This window comes from Neovison vison, chromosome 1 (assembly GCF_020171115.1).
Source record: "Neovison vison isolate M4711 chromosome 1, ASM_NN_V1, whole genome shotgun sequence".
Taxonomy (NCBI): domain Eukaryota; kingdom Metazoa; phylum Chordata; class Mammalia; order Carnivora; family Mustelidae; genus Neogale; species Neogale vison.
Window position 1 is genome coordinate 217,209,846 of NC_058091.1, and position 19,649 is coordinate 217,229,494.

Here is a 19,649-nt window from a genome sequence, read left to right on the forward strand (position 1 = left end):
GAAGAAGCATTGGAAGCCTCCTAGTGGTGCTGTCTCTGCCTTCCCTGCTTTCCTAAGAGGAGGACGAGGGTATGAAGCAAGTGAACAGTACTTCAAGAAACTAGGGCAAGGGAAGAATTTCCAGTCCCTCCTGTGAAGCTCATCCTCAGACTCAGAATTCCTTCAGTTTCCTCAGAAAAGGATGCTTATCTTAGAGCAGCAGCAGATGATCCATGTTTACCAGGTTGTTTCAGTTTTATACCCCTTAACCTTACTCCAAGACAATCAGTGACCAAGTGATGTGTCCCTTCAAAAGGCACCATTTCCCTAAGAGCTAGTCCTCATCATAGTATCTCCCAGACCAACAGCTGACAGTGCCAGGGCCGACTCCAGACACAGCTCTGGGACTGAATGCTTCAGAGCACTTGTCAAGGACCTGAAAAATTTGCTGAAATCCCGGTATCTGGTAGAAGAAACCCTTCCAACCCACATTGTGCTCTGGCAGTCCCTTCCAGGCTGGTCCTGTGCTCTTCCCGGTTAGGGCCCATGAGGGAGCAGCCTCGTATAATATTTGGGTCCTCAATGCCTTTAAAATTAGAAGAGGCTGTACCTATCATAGACCAAAGGGTTCACTTGATTTAATTAATTACAAAAATATACGCTTTTCTGAAAGAGGGCACTAGCATCTTTTTGCTTTCCAAGCAAATAATTCCAAAAGGATTATCTAGAGTTTGTGGTTTCAGTAGTGTCTACAGAGGGAACTGTCTGCTGAGGTTAAGGCCACAGGGAAAGGTCCAAATAGACTCATTAGATTCACAGAACTACTCTCCCCTCGCTTCCTCCCACCAGGATGGTCTAGGCAGAAGGAATACGGTCTCAGACCACTCAGTGAGGCTAAGTGATCTTGGCCTGTGTTGGCGTCTGTCCTTTATCCCCTGAAATCTTCAACTTTTCACTTGTGCCCAACATATCAGATTCCTTCACATATTTCCATTAATATTATAAATTCCTTGAGGACAAGAACTGTGTTTTCGTCACTTTTGTATCCCTTTCTCTTAGCAGAGTGCTCACCATGTAGACTCAGGCATGGAGACACGGTGGTTAGAAGGGATAGGACAGTTTTACCTGCCAGCGTTGTGAGCCACCCAGGCTAGATTTGTGCGGATTGAAGGTGCAGATGAAGGCATATTTTCCCCTCAGGGAGCTACCTTAATCCCTAGTATTACCTAGTATTATGAAGACTCTGCTCTTTTCATTTTAATTAATGCTACAGATAGCATTTCAATGGTCACTACCACCACCAGGAAAAACCAGCCTCCTCACCATCCTGTGGGGTTCCTATGCTTCTGCACTCTTAGGGTGAAAATCCACTTGAACTATTGCGGGATTTATTCGATGAGAGGAATTTAAATAGCCTGAGAGGTCAGAGGAGACACACTTCAGTTAGAAGAAAGGTGCCTTCCATTCTGGTCATCTGTTTGCAGAGGGAAGGGAGAGGAAGGCACAGAAGAGCATCTTGCTATTTCAGAAATGTCATAGTGTGTGTTCTTCCAGGAGGTGCCAGGAGCATCACTAAACCCCTCTTGTATCAGGAGGAACATTTGGGCACGAGATGGACCAAGGCAGAGCATTAACAGGGGTTCTCTGACTCTTATGGCAGATCTTCCCTTTATCACTGATAAAGGGAAGAAAGTCTTTTTTTTTTTTTTTTAGATTTTATTTATTTGAGAGGGAGAGTATGAGTGGGGAAAGGGGGCAACAAAGGGAGACAGAGAAGCAGACTCCCCACTAAGCAGAAAGCCCAATGTGGGGCTCAATCCCAGGACCCCGAGATCATGACCTGAGCCCAAGGCAGACGCTTAACCAACTGAGCCACCCAGATGCCTCTCTGCTACCTTTTTTTTTTTTTTTTTTTAAGATTTTATGTGAAAGAGAGAGAGAGAACGCGGGTACGCAGGCAGGGCAGGGTCGGGGGGGGGTAAAGGGAGGAACAGAGGGAATAAGGACTTTTAAAAGTAACTAACATTGCCAGGTGCTGTACACTGAATGTTTTTGTCCCCATTCCACACCCGCCCCCCAAATCTGTGGTTTGAAACCTAATGCTTGGTGTGATGGCATTTGGAGGCCAGGCCTTTGGGAATTGATCGGGTCATGGGGATGGGAGCCATGAGTAGGATCAATGCCCTTGAAACAAACTATAGAAATGATCTCTGAAAGTATAGTCTTGGATCAATGCCCTTCTAAAAGAGACCAAGGAGAGCTTCCTCTGCCATGTGAGGTCACAGTGAGTAAAGGGCAGACTGCGATTCGGGAGAGGGCTGTCACCAGAACCTAACCATGCTGACACCCTGACCTCAGGCTTTCAGTTTCCAGAAATTTGGGAAATAAATTTCTGTTGTTTATAAGCCACACAGTCTGTGATGGTTTGTTATAGACACCCAACTAAGACATCAAGCACCTTAAAAAATCTAATCAATTCTTTGCACCTATTCACTTGACTGCCTGACCCACGTTTTGGTGCTTCTGGGAAGAGCAGTAATGGATGGAATGTGGCTGGAACAGCAGGCTCCACAGAGGAGCTGGTCTGACAGCAGGAGGCAATGGATGTTCCCTGCAAGGGTCCTCTGACACTGACCTGGCTCCCTTTGCCACATCCCCTTCTACTTCCACTTTTCAGGGAGTAACTTTGCTTGCCATCACATTCCTAGAGGCACCAAAGCTCATCTTACACTATCACATCACATGGCATCTCTGCATCGAGAGCTTCGTATCCAGGAGGGTGGCAGCAAGAACAGTACTGTTGCCGTTTTGCCCCACGCCCCTCACTGAGGTGAAGAGTTTCAAGAAGCAAGGGAGTCTGTGACCCAGCCATTGCACTCCGAGGTATATATCCAAGAGAACTAAAAACATATCTTCACATAAAAACCCACACAGAAATGTTCGCAGCAACACTATTCATAGTAGCCACTATTCATAGTAGCCATCCGTATGTTCATCAAGGGGTGAATGGATCAACGAAGGTGGTACGTCCATACACGGGAATAGTATTCAGTTACAAAAAGAGTAAGCGCTGACACATGCTCTAACGTGGGTGAACCTTAGGAACATTTGAAGAAGAAAGAAGCCAGGCACAAAAGGCCACATACTGTATGGTTTCGCTCAGAGGAAATACCCAGAATAGGCGAATCCATAGAGTCCAAAAGTAGATTTGTGATTCCCTAGAGCTGGAGGAAGGGAGAATGAGGAGTGACAGCTAATGGGTGTAGGATTTCTTTTTGGGGTGATGGGACTGTTCTGGATTAGAGAATGGTGATGGTTCCTCAACATGGTGAATATACAAAAACTCACTGAACTGGACACTTAAAAATGGTGGAGTTTAAAAAACAAACAAACAAACAAAAAATGGTAGAATTTATCTCAAATTAAAAAATGCAAGTAAAAAAAAAAAAGCAGCAATGAACTCATGTCTTCAGAAAGCTGCAGTTGCCTTTCCTTCTCTCTTCCTTCCCTGAGCCAACTAGGAACCTTGTTCAAATATTTATACACCCCAGACCTGTGGTTTGGACTGATCCTTTGGCTCTTTAGTCTTTTCTGCTACCTTCCAGGCACATCGCTGCACTTCAGTGTCCCTCCATCCAGACTCCAATACGTATTCAGGTCTGAATATTCCTTTTTGTGTCCACACTATGCACTTGGTCTTTGGGGCTCAGTTGATCTAGACCAAGATCTTAAATCACTACCGCGTCCCTGGGAGCACAGCTCCTGTGAGCCACTTCCTGTGGAACCTGGATTTCCTAATTGCTGGAAAGCATCAGGGAGGCTGGCTGAAGGCACTGGATGATAAATGAGGCTCAGCAAAATGCCAGCTTGGACCATCTGCTTTTGTTTGCTTGTTTGTTTGTTTTGGGTTGTGTTTTGCTGCTGTCATTCCTGCTCATGGTCATAAGCCAAAGCCTTGGGGTAAAGAGATGCTTCTATCCTGGGGATCCAAGCACCATCCTCAGGCCACTGGTGTGGAGTTCACATATCCAGTCTAGCTATAAGTGTGAATATTTCTCAGGGTATAAACCTCATCGAAGTGTCAACTCAGACACTCACTGTGGCCACACTCTCTGAGGTCCCCTGGCTGTAAGCCTCCTCTTTCTGCCTGCCTACCTCTCATCCGTGACTTTGTGCTCTGCTCTCTGCCTGAAGGAACTTTCCTGCCTGCTGCTGCTGACTCAATCTGGGCATTCCCAATCCTCAGTTATCTTTTGCCCATTTCACATAAGCACATCCAAGAGCAGGACACTGAGGGACAGATAAAATAGGAAGATTTTTAGAATATTCGTTCTGGGAGGAAGAGGGAAATCACAACCCACCAAAGGCTTGCAGGCATGCATGCTGAAATATGGTCCCACAGGACCCAGATAAAAACACAGGCTCTGGATTTACTTTTTTTTTTTTTAAGATTTTATTTATTTATTCATGAGAGACAGAGAGAGAGGCAGAGGCAGATGGAGAAGCAGGCTCTCCGAAGAGCAGTGAGCCTCATGCAGGACTCGATCCCAGGATCCTGGGGTCATGACCTGAGCCGAAGGCAGATGCTTAGCCAACTGAGCCACCCAGGCACCCCTGGATGTACTTTTTTTAATTGGCAAATAGAGCCCAGAATGGTTAAGTCGGTGAAAAATATTCCAGTGATTCCCATCAGAACACTGTCATTGCGTGGACCACAAGGAGGTCAGGAGAGTAGACCTGGCCACCTATCGGCACAAATAATGGAAACAGAACCCTCATGATTAGTAGCTTACTGAGCTAACTCCTGCAGACTGGAGAGAAGGTGTTCATAAGGTTAGAAGTATGTTTTCCTCATTTGCGTGTGGGTTAGTCACAGTGCTGTGATGTAAGCAACAGGCAGAGATTCTTGATGACCCAAGAGAAGGGGAATTTATTAGTGGCTCTCTGGTGTTCACAGACTGACAGGGAGGCTGAAGAACCAGGCTGGGAGGGAGGTCAACACAAGACTGCTCCAGAGTGAGGAAGCCTGCTGTCTGGGAATGATGCCACAGCTGTCAACAGTCGGGATAAGGCCAAGCCGCCATGCTTGGGTCACTCAAGAATCAAAGTCTTGAGAAGAGGCATCCAATTGGTTGAGTTTTTAAGATGATGAGAAAAGCAGTATCTAGTCTCTCAGCTTCTGTGACAGGAAGTGGCAGTCCCCCCAAAACTACACACAGGGAAAAGAAGTCTTTCCACCAAAAGAGATCAGAGTGCTAATTAGGAAAAAGGAACAGATGCTAGGTAAACAAAAACCAATCATTGTTTCTTTCATTTGAATGACAGAAGATCACTTGAAACAAACTGAATTGAACAAGAGCTTCTCTCTGAAGGAGGGTGTCCAGTTATCTGTAGTAAAAGGATTGTGTGTTTACAGTGAGACTTTAATTTTATGGGATGCTGCGCCAAGTCACGTCATGACTTCAGGGAACTGGGGAGAACCGGGAGCAGGGGCAAGGGCCAAGGCACAGTCTCCAGGAGGAGGAAGCAGCCAGTGCTTCCTCTCTGGGAAATGCCTCCTCTTCACGGGGAGGAGGGTATCTGTATGGATATCTGTATGGAAGACAACAGCCTGCTCTTTCCCCTACTGGTTTCTCTGATGTTTAGCGCAGCCTTTCAGCCACGCAGAGGAGGTCAGCAAGGTTCTAGGAGAAGGGAAGGCTGGTCGTCTCTATAGCATTTGGCACGTTTTTGTGGTGGCAGTAGGTAATCCATTATGATTCTTGGTGGCTACACTATAGATAACATTCTTCATGCCTCTTTGCATGTAATCTTAGCAATAAAGTGTTTGGCCAATGTTTTATTGATTATTGAGAATTATGAGTAATAGCAGCTGTGTTTGCTGGAGAGCTTCTGGGGAAAGATAATTGGAAACATCTTACATTTCCTGGCCATGAAGCAATTGTCATGTTAGTTTTTAAGGAATTCCTCTAAAAATAAGCGTTGAGTCTTTTTTTAAAAAATAAATTTCTAAAATAAAGGCCATAATGTAATGCTAAAATTAATGATCTGTGGGAACAACAGAGAAATCAGTTTGTGAGTAGTGCGGTTCATAAGGAAAAACAAAAACATAAGAGTTGTTACGATTACGCACCTTTACCTCTGGAAAAGGCTTTGGCTTTAAGGAATAGGCATGTTGAATATAGGCCAGCTGTGCAGGTTTCCCTCCTATTCTCTGGCTTCTTAATACAAGAATCATGCATTTTAATACAAGTTTATAAAATATTCTAAAAATATTTAAAGTCTGTGTCCGTACAAACAGGATTGAAGTGGCACTGACCCAATTATTTGCTTCATGTACAATATAGCTTCTTTTAAAAAACAGCAAAGTGTAGAAGTATTTCTCTGTCTTAGACAACTCAATCTTTTAATTATGAATCTCTAGACATAGCCCAGGATAGATTGTAAAAATCAAACATTAAAGGAGAGTCAATATTATGCCTATGACCTAATATATTCCTCTAGGATAGATTCATGGGGAAATACTTTCACATCTCTGTTAGTACATGATTCTTACCTTTTTTTTTCCCAATTTATTTATTTTCAGAAAAACAGTATTCATTATTTTTTCACCACACCCAGTGCTCCATGCAAGTTGTGCCCTCTATAATACCCACCACCTGGTACCCCAACCTCCCACCCCCCCCGCCACTTCAAACCCCTCAGATTGTTTTTCAGAGTCCATAGTCTCTCATGGTTCATCTCCCCTTCCAATTTACCCAAAAGCACATACCCTCCCCAATGTCCATAACACTACCCCCTTTCTCCCAACCCCCCTCCCCCCAGCAACCCACAGTTTGTTTCGTGAGATTAAGAGTCACTTATGGTTTGTCTCCCTCCCTATCCCATCTTGTTTCATGGATTTGATTCTTACCTTTTCTCAAGTTTTAACGTAAGGACATAAGAATCACAGCATTTTGGTATGGTACAAAGGATCATTGTTTGACAGTGGCACCAGTTAGGATGCTATTGCAATAATTTGAGCAAGAGAAGTGAGCAGTTGGACTGTAAATAATTTTTTAAAAAGATTTTATTTATGGGGCACCTTGGTGGCTCAGTTGGTTAAGCATCTGACTTTGGCTCAGGTTATGATCCCAGGGTCCTAGGATACACCCTGGTTCAGGCTCCCTGCTCTGCAGGGAGTCAGCTGCTCCCTCTCCTGCTCCCCCTGCTTATGCTCTCTCTCCATCTCTTTCAAATAAATAAATAAAATAAAATCATTTTTTTAAAGAAAGATTTTATTTATAAAAAAGATTTTATTTATTTATTTGAGATAGAAAGTGGGAGTGAAAGAGAGGGGCAGAGGGAGAGGCAGACTCCCCAGGTCAGGCAGATATACAGTGGCCAGAGAGGGAAGTGGACAACCAAGGCAGAGTGGTATCCCGATAGTTCAATAGCTGTTCAAGAAGAAAGGGGTAATCACCTCTGTCAATTGCTCCTGAAAGGTTGAGAAAGATAAAATCTAGGAATAAGGCAACCAACTGTCCTGATTTGCCCAGACTTTCCCTGTTTTAGCACTGAAAGTCCTGTGTTCTAAGAAATTGCTTAATCTCAAGCAAACTGGCGTGGCTGGTCATCCTACCAGTAAGAAATAGCCATTGGGGGGCACCTGGGTGGCTCAGTGGGTTAAAGACTCTGCCTTCAGCTCTGCAGGGTCCTGGGATCAAGCCCCACATAGGCTCTCTGCTCAGCGGGGAGCCTGCTTCCCCCACTCTCTTTGCCAGCCTCTCTGCCTACTCGTGATCTCTGTCTGTCAAATAAATAAATAAAATTTAAAAAAAAAAAAGGAAAAGAAAAAAAAAAAAGAAATAGCTTTTCATGGGCTTATGGTCATGAATAATGAGGTAAGAAATGTTTGTGTGGAATAGTGGGGACAAAAACCCTTAGCAGAGTGGATTGGTTTCAAGAGAGAAGAGGTGAATTATCATCACATAACATATATTTCAATACTGTTACATCATGATTCTTACATATTATTAAAGTTATGTAAGAACATTCTTCATTTTTTAAACATTTTTTAAACATTCTAAAGTATTTAAGAATGAAATGTCACGTTATCTGTGACTTGCTTTAAAATATTTCAGCAAGGAATGAAACAAATAACTATCACATTCAGAATTACTTAATTTGGGGTTCATTATAATATTCTTTATTTTATGTATGATTGAAAGCTTTTGTAATAAAAGGTGTTCCTAAATTAAAGAAGGTGAATGGGAAAAAAAGAATTAGTGGCAGTAGGCATACAACAAATCTTTTCAGGCGTTTTGCCATAAAGGGTAGTAAGAAATGCACAGTATTGGATTGGTCTCTGGGATTTGTTTTTGTTTTGTTTTGTGATGGGAGAAGTTACAGTACATTTGGAAACTGATATAGGAACATAGTTGAGGCAGGTAGGGCAAGGAAGTACAGGGGTGCTCACCTTGAGTGGGGAGAAGCAGCTGATGGCATGCAGGTGGAGGGCTTGGCAATGATGGTGCTGAGCTTGTCCATGGTCAAAGGGGAAGGCAGAGAGAGTAGACACAGGTGCAGATAGAGAGGGTGTGCTGGTGGAGAGGTGCAGTTGTCTTCTGATGCCTTTGGTTATTGCAGTAAGGAAGGAGGCAAGGTCAAAGTTTGAGGGGGACTTAGAAGGTTAAGAGGAAGTGATGAAAAGGAGTCTTCTGGGAATGTGTGAGAGAGGGACAGAGGTGACTGGAGAAATGCTACAAGATTGTCAGGCAGCACTAAGGTCTTATCTGAGTTGGAAACTGGTCAGTAAGTGCAGAAGCTGCTGTTGGGGGTGGGGGGGCATCCTATTGGTGCTCTATGACTATACACATTTCCAGTGCTCTGCCTGAGGGTTTTCTTCTGGCTCTGGAAGCATGCCCTGCCGGAACCCTGCATTAGCAGGACATGCTGAAGACTGACTGGCTTTCTGAAGTGGCCCTCAGCCAACAATGGACAGGGCTTTGGTGGATGAATGCCCCCGCTCCCAAAGTGTTCAGCTAGAGAATTTTTTTTTAAAGATTTTATTTATTTGTTTGATTAAGATCACAAGTAGGCAGAGAGGCAGGCAGAGAGAGAGGAGGAAGCAGGCTCCCTGCTGAGCAGAGATCATGCAGGGCTTGATTCCAGGACCCTGGGGTCATGACCTGAGCCAAAGGCAGAGTTTTTTAACCCAATGAGCCACCATGCACCCCTCAGCTGGAGAATTCTGAGGCATGTTCCCGTCCTGTAGCGTTCTCCAGTGGGATTCCCCAATTGGCCACAGAGCTAACTTGCTTATTAGTGACTCTTTATTGGTTTTCTTTCATTCCCTGTCTTATTTCCTAACTTTTCTATTGATGTTTCTTAGGACCATCTCTGAAAAAACTACTGTGCTGCAATCCTTGTCTTAGATATTTCTTCTTGGAAAATAAAATCGAAGATAGTGTGATATGTTTTACTTGCTTGAGAGCAGATGCTCAGTGGGTGGAGAACTGGATTTTACAGGGTTGGGCTTTTTCCTGTTGAGCCTTAAACAAGGTGAGGGGCAAGGGAGTTAGGGTGTAGGACAGACTGCGGACGTGCTGGCTAAGGAGGGAGGTGAGGCTATGTGGCAGATGAGGGGCAGTGAGAAGGGGGATGGATTGGGGATCCTGGTGGATTCTGGGAGTTACTGGTGTTAGAGGAGTAGAGGTATGAACTAGAAACATGGGAATGGTGATTGGAAAGTGGGAAGTTTGAAACTGAGGATACGGGGACTTAGTATTAGAGGTACACACAGGACAACATCACTGGAAGAGAGGAAATTAAAGAACTAAGGGCAAGAGTGGTGTTACAGGGAAAGGTTGTGAACCTGGGCAAAATCTTTAAAGAATGACCTGGAGGCCACAGTCTGATGTTTGAAGGAGAATGAAAGACAGCGCTCTGGAAAGGAAGAAGAGGAGCAAGGAGGACATCTATCCCTGCTCCAGAACCCCTGGCTGGACTGTAAGGGAAATAGTTCCCTTGGAGGAATTCAGTCTCCCATCTGAGGCAGAAGGTGAAGGAAACTTCAGAGAAGCAGCAGAGGGTACTGGGAATTCTGTTGATGGTTGGCTGTGAATTCCAGATGGCATTGGGTGGAGATGTCTGGGAGTTAGGGGGGATACGCCTGGTTTTGGGAGGTTACGCCTGGCCCGTGGGAATGAGTCCTAGTGAGAGGGCAGCTTGGGACCTTAGGCTTCTTGTGGCGATGGGTAAGCATCCAGGCAGTACATATAGATGTGGTTTTATGGGCTTCACCTGGCCATCTCTCAGGCAGGTGTGCAGGTGAGATGGAGCGCTGTGGGGAGAGGAGACATGCCAGCAGGAAACACAAGGAACTCCGCTGGAGTGCCTCTACCCCATCGAGTTCCAAATCCCCACGTGGCTCACCCTGTTAAGTTTGGGACACAGTGATGTTCTCATCAGGAAGAGGAGGAAATCAAAGAGTGAAGGAAAAAGGCAAGAGTCTCATATTAGGGAAAAGTAGAAAGAGGCCTCTCGGCTCTCAGACCTTACAAGGTGAAAGCAGGAACATTCTAAAAACCAACAATGGGCAGGGGGCTTAGGGCTATAAAAATGCCAACACATTTACCCATGGGTCACAAGCCCCTGAAGTCCAAGATCAGCTTCCCCTTTCCTTTGGTCATTCTGCAGATTTCCCAGGGGCAGAAAACTTGTCATGTGAGATTGAGTTTTCTTCTTTGCTAATAAGTTTATGGGATTGCTGATCAGTATGTATCAAGATGTGGAGCTTTTTCTTTTGTCAGCAATCAGAATGAAAAACAGAATTATGAATTGCTTTCCAATAATTTCTCAAAAACCTGTGAGCCTATTACCAGACCTCAGAAATAATCTTCTTGGACTTGTAAAGAGATCTGTGTAGCTGAGGCTTCTGTGGCGTGTGTTGGTGGTGCCTGCTCGGGAGGAGGCTGGACACCAGCTCCACACCTGCTTCTATGCAAAGCCCTCCCTGATCCATGCATCCCATAAGCCCCTTGTCGTGTGAAATTCTCTCTTGGTCCTCATGCCACCCGTGTTCCTCTTGGGCATCCCGTGAAATCAACCTTTCATTCTTTTGCCTGAGCTTCACATCTCTAGGCAAGATGGTATCTCATGGTCCCTCGAGGGACCTATTATTTTGAGTCTTGTACGTTGCCTGGCACAAAGTAGGTATTTAATTAAAACTGGCTGCATGAAAGCCAAATGAATGAGTGACTTTATTTTTTTTTATTTTTATTTTTTAAAGATTTTATTTATTTATTTGACAGACAGAGGTGACAAGCAGGCAGAGAGGCAGGCAGAGAGAGGAGGAAGCAGGCTCCCTGCCGAGCAGAGAGCCTGACGTGGGGCTCAATTCCAGGACCCTGGGATCATGACCTGAGCTGAAGGCAGAGGCTTTAGGTGCCCCAGTGCCCCAGTGACTTTATTTATTTCTTGAGCACCTCATAAGTTGCAAACATTGTTGTGGGTACTGAAGAAATGGTTGTAAATGAAGGAAATGAAAATCTCTTCCTTGTGGGTCTTAAGCTCTAGGGGAGAGTAAGCAATATGTATTATGGCCCAAAGTCACATTTCCTGGGTAGGTGGCCAAGCTGAACTCCAAGGTGAAGTGTATCTTAGTGACTAACCACTGGGGCCTGCCATGTGCCGGTTGTTTAAACATGCTATCAAACTCCACCCACCAACATGGGGTAGGTAGTGTTGATCCCGGACTTGGAGATAAGCAATCTGAGGCTCAGAATGGTGAGTTTCCCAATGGTGTCAAATGTGCAGAGCAGGGATTTGAGCACAAGTCTCCCTGATTCCAGAGCACGTGGTCCCAACCACTATACCGCATTGCCTCTTACTTTCTACTGAATCCAGGTAGGTGCGTTTATGTTGAGGGAAGAGGGGCCCTGGTGAATTTGGCATCTTCATTTCTCTTTCCCTCACTTGGTCATGGACTAATACAAGAGCAGACTTGTCACTTAAAATCAGCCTTTGACTCTGAAGCCACTTGATAGCCTTACACTACCTATCTCTGGTTAATATCCAGTTTGCTACAGAGGCAAAGTTGAAGGCAATCTAAAGGTAGGACCCTGAGTCCAGGAGCTTTTCGACACCCCTGTAAGGTAGCAGTATAAACCCTATGAGTAAGGAACAGAATGAAGAAGGTTGGCAATATACATGTATCACCGAGCCAGCAGCAGTGCCCTTATACATGTTTCTAAATTATGCCCCAAATCTTAGACAACACTCCTCTGCTGCTATTTAAGAAGTATATTCTCAGGTTACTGTGTGCACAGGAGAAGTGTTTGTGGGGGAGAGGTGGGAAAGGGACCCCACACAGAGTCAACCCTGCCTTATATTTAAAGAAGCAAGAAGGAAGTTGTCCAGCCAAGGAACGCTGGGAGGCAGCTCTCTGGACCCGAACCGTGTACGTGAGTGGGAATTACTTCCACGCTGACACTGGGGTCCCCTCTGCCTCGTGGGGCTGCCTGCAGGAATCTAGTACACTGCCTGATTACCACTCCCCATGAGGGGGTTCCACAAGAGCCTCTGCCTTCCAGGATGTGTCCCAGAAGTGTCTCAGAAGTGTGCCTTCCAGGATCTGTCCCTGAAGTGTACCCGGAGAGTCTGCTGCTCCCCTGGGAGCCAGCCTTTTCATCCGCTCTCCCTTTCATCCAGGATAAGGGATCTCCCATTGTGATTGGAGAAGGCTAGGGCCTTGTGACTTAGGGCAAGGGACGTCAGCATTGGGGGTGCCAACACGCTGCGGGATTGCCCTAGGACCTCAAGTTCGGTCCACACTGAGGTGGGGTTGTGGGTAGCGAGCCCCAGTACACCCTCTTTTTTCAAGCAGCTCCAAGGTGGCTGGGCCCTCGCACATGCAGAGGACTTCAGGAAAAAGGAGCATTTTAAAATATTGAGTTTCCTGCTGGAAGTTACAACAAGAAATGAAACAGCGGGAGTTTGCTCTCCTTGGTCGCCTGAGAGCAGCTGCTGACCGGCGTCTCCAGCCCCCAGCAAGCGGAAAGCAGAACTTGCCCCGGGTAGGCACTGCTCTCATCCAAACCAAACTTCCCCTCAATGACTTCATTGAAAGCTGGTTTACATCATGAAGAGAAACTCCATTTATTTATTTGTAATAACGACAGGATTTTATGGACCCACAAGAGGATGTAATTTAAGAAAACATTAGCAAGCTATTCCAAATACCAAGGTTTTGAAACTTGCTATGCCAAATAATCATCAATGGAAATATTTCAATATTGAGAAACCAGAGGGGCAGCAAAACTCCTTTTGAGCAGGGCTTTGGAAGGTGGAGAGGTTCTGAAATGTATGTTTTTGGTCATAACATCCCAGGGTCCCAAGAAAAGACAACCGGATTTTCAGAAACCCATTATAAACAACATATGACCTAAGAGAAGCAAGTCCATCTAATATCTCCCTCGTGGGGCTTCAGCCCTATGAATAACTGAGAAAATGCGTGGCCGATCCACTCTGTTGCTTTGCTTTGAACACAGTATTGGAGGGAATTACATGATGTTTTTATTAGGGTTTTTTAAGACAAAATAATCGAGAGGTTACCAGGAAAAAGGGTGAGCTAAGAAAGGACCCTTGATATTTTTCAAGTTCCCATTCTATGAGCAATTCTATGTCAGTGATGTTTGTAGTTCCTTAAATAGTGAACATCATAAATTTTTGAAAATCTTTTTGAACCATGTTCAACCCTTTCCTTCTATAAGAAGCCTGCACGAGTCAATGACGGGAGACACGGATTCCCCAACCTACCAAATGCTCATCTTTTACCTCCAGGAGACATATGTTGGAAAGGTTAGATGGGTACACACAGTCACCTGCTCATCTGACTACGATTATGTGTCCACGCGTATACTCAAAATTTAGGAATCTGTCCCTACCCCCAACCTACTCGACTGACCTTCCTGAGCAGACGGTTAAATCTTGTTTATGTTTATAGCCCCGGACTGACCTGATGCTCAAGTATTCAAAAAGTTGATGGAGTATTTACTATACTGAACACTATGCAGCACTGAGGGACGGGGGAAGGAACAGAGTCTACAAAACCAAATAGGCTACTCTTAAGCCACTCAAATCTTACAGAAAGAGAATCACCACTTCAGAGAAAAATTCAAGATCTTAGCGTTATAGCTAACATTGAAATAGCAATTTGTATGTTAAAAGATGCATTTCTAGATACAATCTTATCTGATCTATAGAATGATACTTCGAGGTGGATTCATTTCCCCCATATTCCAAATGAGAAAACCAAGTACCAAAGGGTTAAGGGGACTTTTATAAGACCATAGAGCAAATATAGGGTGAAGTTGAGTCTTTCATCCCCAAGTTTGGTTCTTGCCTCATCATACCTTCTTTACCCACTGCTTTTCCTGAAGTTGAGATATTGGCAAATAGACACTTTTTCTTCTTTAATAACTTTCTTATTAAGATGCAGTTCACATATCGAAGGTATGATTTGGTATATATAGCTCAGTTTTATTTTATTCACAGAGCTGAGCCATCATCATCTCTCTATAGTTTCAAAATATTTTTTATCACCCCAGAAGATACCCTATACTCATTAGCAGTCACTCTCTATTCCTCCTTCCCCAGCATCTTGCAACCACTAATCCACATTCTGTCTCGTGTGTTTGCCTCCTTGGAACATTTCGTATACATAGACTCATGTAACATAAGGCCTTTAGCATCTGACTTATTAAACTTAGCATACTGTTCTCAAGGTTCATTCGTGTGTAGTATGTATCAGAATTCCATTCCTTTTCGTGGCAAAACAATATTTCTTTGCATGACTATACCGCATTTTTTGTTGAGGAACACTTGGGTTGTTTCCACTTTCTGGCTATTATGAACAATGCTGCTATGAACATTTGTATACACGTTTTTGCATGAAGATCCGTTTTCAATTCTCTTGGGTATATAGCCAGAAGTGGGAATTACTGAGTTATCTGGTAACTCTATGTTTAACATTTTGAGGGACTTCCATACTGTTTTCCAAAGTGACTGCACCATTTCACATTCCCACCAGCATTGTATCACTATCAACACTTTTTAGTTTCTGGGTTTTAAAAAATTTTTTATTCTTTCTTATTGAGTTATTTGACTACCAGGGAGCAATGTCAGAGATGTGAGTGAAGTCAGATGAAATACTGGGCTACCCCTAGTTTAGCACTGTCTAGCGTTCTGAGTTCAAAGTCTAGCCCAGCTATTTAGTTAGCCGAATAAGTCACAGTCTTGCTGGCTCAGCTTCCTTTTCTGAAGAGCAAGATTGTTGTATATTTTGGGGCACCTGGGTGACTCAGTGGGTTAAAGCCTCTGCCTTTGGCTAGGGTCACGATCTCAGGATCCTGGGATCGAGCCCCACATTGGGCTCTCTGCTCAGCAGGAAGCCTGCTTCCTCCTCTCTCTCTGCCTGCTTGTGATCTGTCAAATAAAAAAAAAAAAAAGATTGTTGTATATTTCAAGAGAAACTATAACTAACAACACTGAGTGCTGGCCAGCATGTAGAATAAATGGATCTCATCCCTTGGTAATGGGAATGCAAAATGGAACGGTTCCTTTGGACAACCATGTGGCAGTTTTGAATAAAGTTCAATATACACTTACCAAATGATGCAGTGATCTCGCTTTCAGATATTTACCCAAGTGAAGTAAAAATTTATGTCCACGCTGAAACCCATACATAAATTTTTATGGCAGCTTTATTCATGACCGCCAAAAACTAGGAGAAGAATGTCTTTCAGGTGATGAAAAAATAAACATAGAAATAATATAAATAATTCCAGAAAAAAGAATTATATTCAAAAATTAAAAATGACACATTACTGATATTCCCAGTAACATGGATGAATTTCAGTGCATTATGCTAAGTGGAAGGAGCCAGACTCAAAAGAGTGGATAGTGTATGGTTTTATTAATACAATGTTCTGGAAAAGGCAGTGGTTGCCAGGGCCTGAAGGTGGGAAAAGAGGTTGACTACTGCTATGACCTGAATGTCTCTGTCCCTCCACAGTTTCTGTTGAAACCTAACTCCTAAGGTTATGGTATTTGGAGGTGAGGTCTTTGGCGGGGGGGTGATGTGGTCATAAGGTTAGAGCCTTTATGAATGGAATAATGGAATTAATGCCCTTATAAAAGCAGCCTGAGGGGTGCCTGGCTGGTGCAGTTGGTAGAGCATGTGACTCTTGATCTTGGAGTTGTGAGTTTGAATCCCACAGAAGGAGTAGAGTTTACCTATTTAAAAAAAGAGGGGGAGGGTTCCTGGGTGGCTAAGTCAGTTAAGTGTCTGCCTTCAGCTCTGGTTATGATCCCAGTGTCCTGGGATCAAGCCCTGCATAGGGCTACCTTGCCCCTTTCTACTGTATAAGAAGATAGTGAAAACATGGCCATCTGTGAACTAGGAGGCCCTCATCAGACCCTACATCTTCCAGGGCCATGATTTCAGACTTCCTGCGCTCCAGAACTGTGAGAAGTAAGTGTCTGTTCTTTATAAGCCACCCAATCTCTGGAGTTTTGTTATAGCAGCCCAAGGAAACTAAGACCAACTGCAAAGTGGTATGGGGAATTTTTAGGTGGGGGGATGATATACCTGTGTAATATCTTGATTGTAGTGGTTACATATTTAGTGTGCTTGTCAAAACATTTAAAACTCTATGATTAAAAGGGTGAATTTTATTATATGTAATTGATGACCCTGTTTAATAAAGAAATAAAGCTAGATATGTACCGAAAGAAAAAAAAGTTCTACTGTTCTCTGCAAACAGGAAATCTTGAGACCTGAGATCCAATCATCTCTATCCTGCCATAGGCTGCTTGAGTCTGCCCCCTAGGCTCCCCTCCATTTAAACTGAAGACCCATAGCCCTTCCCCCCACCAAAATATATGAGTTAAAAGGATCTTAGAGCTGGTCCAGTTTACCCATGTCTCAGGGCTGCGATCACACTCACCCAAGAATATTTTAATCCCAAATAAATCAAGAGCTCCAGGGAAATTTGCAGCAGTTTTGAGACACTGAAAGATATTCTAGCATTATTTGAAACAAGCATGGAAACATTGTCCCCACATCACGATTCTGGTTACATCCAAATCTTAATGGACTTTAAGCTGTCATGACTCCCACAGTGGCTGGGCTTTGATCAGCCTATTGGCAGAGACCACAATGCACAGGACAGCCAGAGGCAACATTTAAGGTGGTTGCATGAAGATGATAAGATACAGGGGGGAAATTACTGTGTCTTGATCTCTTTTTCGTGTGCTATCTTAAAAAGCCCTTTCTGGTATGATGTCAAAGCTTGTTTGGCTCCAACTTTGAAATTTATATGACAAGACAACCAGTTAAAGAGAGGTCAGGAAAAGGAAAACAACCGCTGCTAACCAGCAGAGGAAAGCGGGCATATATTCCACATACTAGAGGGAGAATGTTTTCACTCTGTTTTGATGATATACTATGTGCATAGAACATGCTGTCTCTGGGCATGGGTTTTGGCATGGGCTGCCTTCTGGCATGGAGCTCTGGGAATGGGCTGCCTGACCTCCCCTAACTGTGAAGGTAGGTGGAGTGACCCTAACACTCAGGCTTTGCCCATATCTTACCATCTTGAACTTTCCTGCAGAGCCAAATTGGGTTTCTGGAAAACCACCGCTCATGGAGCAAGATGAGGAAAAGAAATCCCTGGAAGGGGCACCTGGGTGGCTCATTGGGTTAAGGCTCTGCCTTCGGCTGAGGTCATGGTCTCAGGGTCCTGGGATCAAGCCCTGCATCAGGCTCTCTGCTCAGGAGGGAGCCAGCTTCCCCCCCTCTCTGCCTGCCTCTCGGCCTACTTGTGATCTCTCTCTCTCTCTCTCTCTCTGTCAAATAAATAAAAAATCTTCAAAAAAAAAAAAAAAGAAAAAAAGAGAAAGAAATCCTGGGAGGCAGTTGCTGGCAGATTCCGGAGCCTTCTAAAGTTACTTTCCCCTTTTTGTTTGGTTTATTCCAATGGTAGGGCAGGCCACCAGGGAGCGGGAGTTGGTCCCAGGATGTGAAGTACTTGGGAAGCTTGCTCGTACCCCCTCTGTTTCAGGGAAGCTGCATTTTGAGTCAGGGTGTTCCATGGCATTCTGAAGTTCTCCAATCTTCTCTGCGCTGTTGGTGGGTAAGTTGGAGGTCTCAGTCCATAGTGAAAGCTGCCACAGAAGCAAACAGCTGGGGGTATTTTCAGACGAATAGCTGGGGCTTCAGTGGGACATTCATTGGCAGGATGTGTGCCTTTGGGGGTGGGGGTGCACAGAGGGAGTGTCAGAGGGGGGACAAGAGTCTGAGTAAGTCACCTTTTAACACAGATCTTTCAGTAGGATTGTGCTGCCTGCCAACCATGGCCACATGATGGGAAAGATCACAACTCCATGATGCTGAAAGATTTGTTCTGAACTCTGGCCACAAGGATCTCTCCCTTTAATACTGGCCAGGGGACAGATATGTTACAAAAAAATGATATGAAATCTTTCAGTGGCCCCTAGATGACACCAACTCTCATTTCTGACCATTCCCAAGGTTCCATTCATGTCTCTGCTTTCCTCTGGCTCATCCTGCTCAGCCAGGTGGGTGATCCTAAAACAGACCAGCAATGGACACTAGCTGGCTGGCCTGGCTACTGCTGAGGGTCATAGGGAGGCTGTGCGGGTAAGCAGCCATGCCTCCTTGGAGACTGCTGAGCTATGAGGCCAGAGAGAGGGACTTTCCCAGTGGGGCTCATCTCCCCCTGCCTCCCAAGGGGGGCTTCTAGGACCTTGACTCACCTTGTTCAATTTCAGCCAAGTTCTTAGGTTGCTTATGTTGCATGAGCATATACTTGGTGCATACTGTAGTTTGTATTTTTCACATTTTTGTGCAACTATCACAACCTTCCATCTCCAGAACTTCCCTCATCTTGCAAAACTGAAGCTCTCTACCTACCCATTAAACAGTAATTCCCCATTTCTCACTCCCTCAGTCCCTGGCAACCAACATTCTACAATCTGTCCCTATGCTTTTGACTATTCTGGGCACCTCATAAAAGTATACATCTTTTTGTGACTGTTTATTTCACTTAGCATAATGTTCTCAAGGTTTATCCATGCTAGCATGCATGTCAGAATTTCCTTCCTTTTTAAGGCTGAATAATATTCCACTGTACATATAGACCACTTATCCATTTATTCAGTGATGGGCCCTTGGGTTGCTTTTGTGGTTTGGTTATTGTGAATAATGCTGCTATGAACATAAGTTTACAAATATTGATTCCAGACTCTGCTTTAAATTCTTTTGAGTAAATACCCAGAAATGGAATTGCTAGATCATAGGCTAGTTCCATTTTAATTCTTTGAGAAACACCAGACTGTTTTCCACAGGGTTGTACCATTTCACATTCCCTAAAACGGTGTGCAAGCATTCCAGTTTCTCTCTATCCTTGTCAACATTTGCTATTTTCTGTTGTTTTGGTAGTGATTGTCCTAGTGGGTGTGAGGTGGTGTCTCATAGTTTTGCTCAACATTTCTCTAATGATTATTGATGTGTGCTTAGTGGCCATTTGTATATCTTCTTTGGAGCAAAGTATATTCAAGTCCATCACCAATTTTTGAATTAGGTTGTTTATTTTTATGTTAAA

General features: G+C 44.2%; 1 pseudogene; it reads right to left on the reverse strand.

Moving 5' to 3' along the window:
• Window positions 1-2,128: 2,128 nt before the first annotated feature.
• On the reverse strand, window positions 2,129-2,205 carry LOC122896995 (annotated as a pseudogene).
• Between the last annotated feature and the right edge of the window lie 17,444 nt (window positions 2,206-19,649).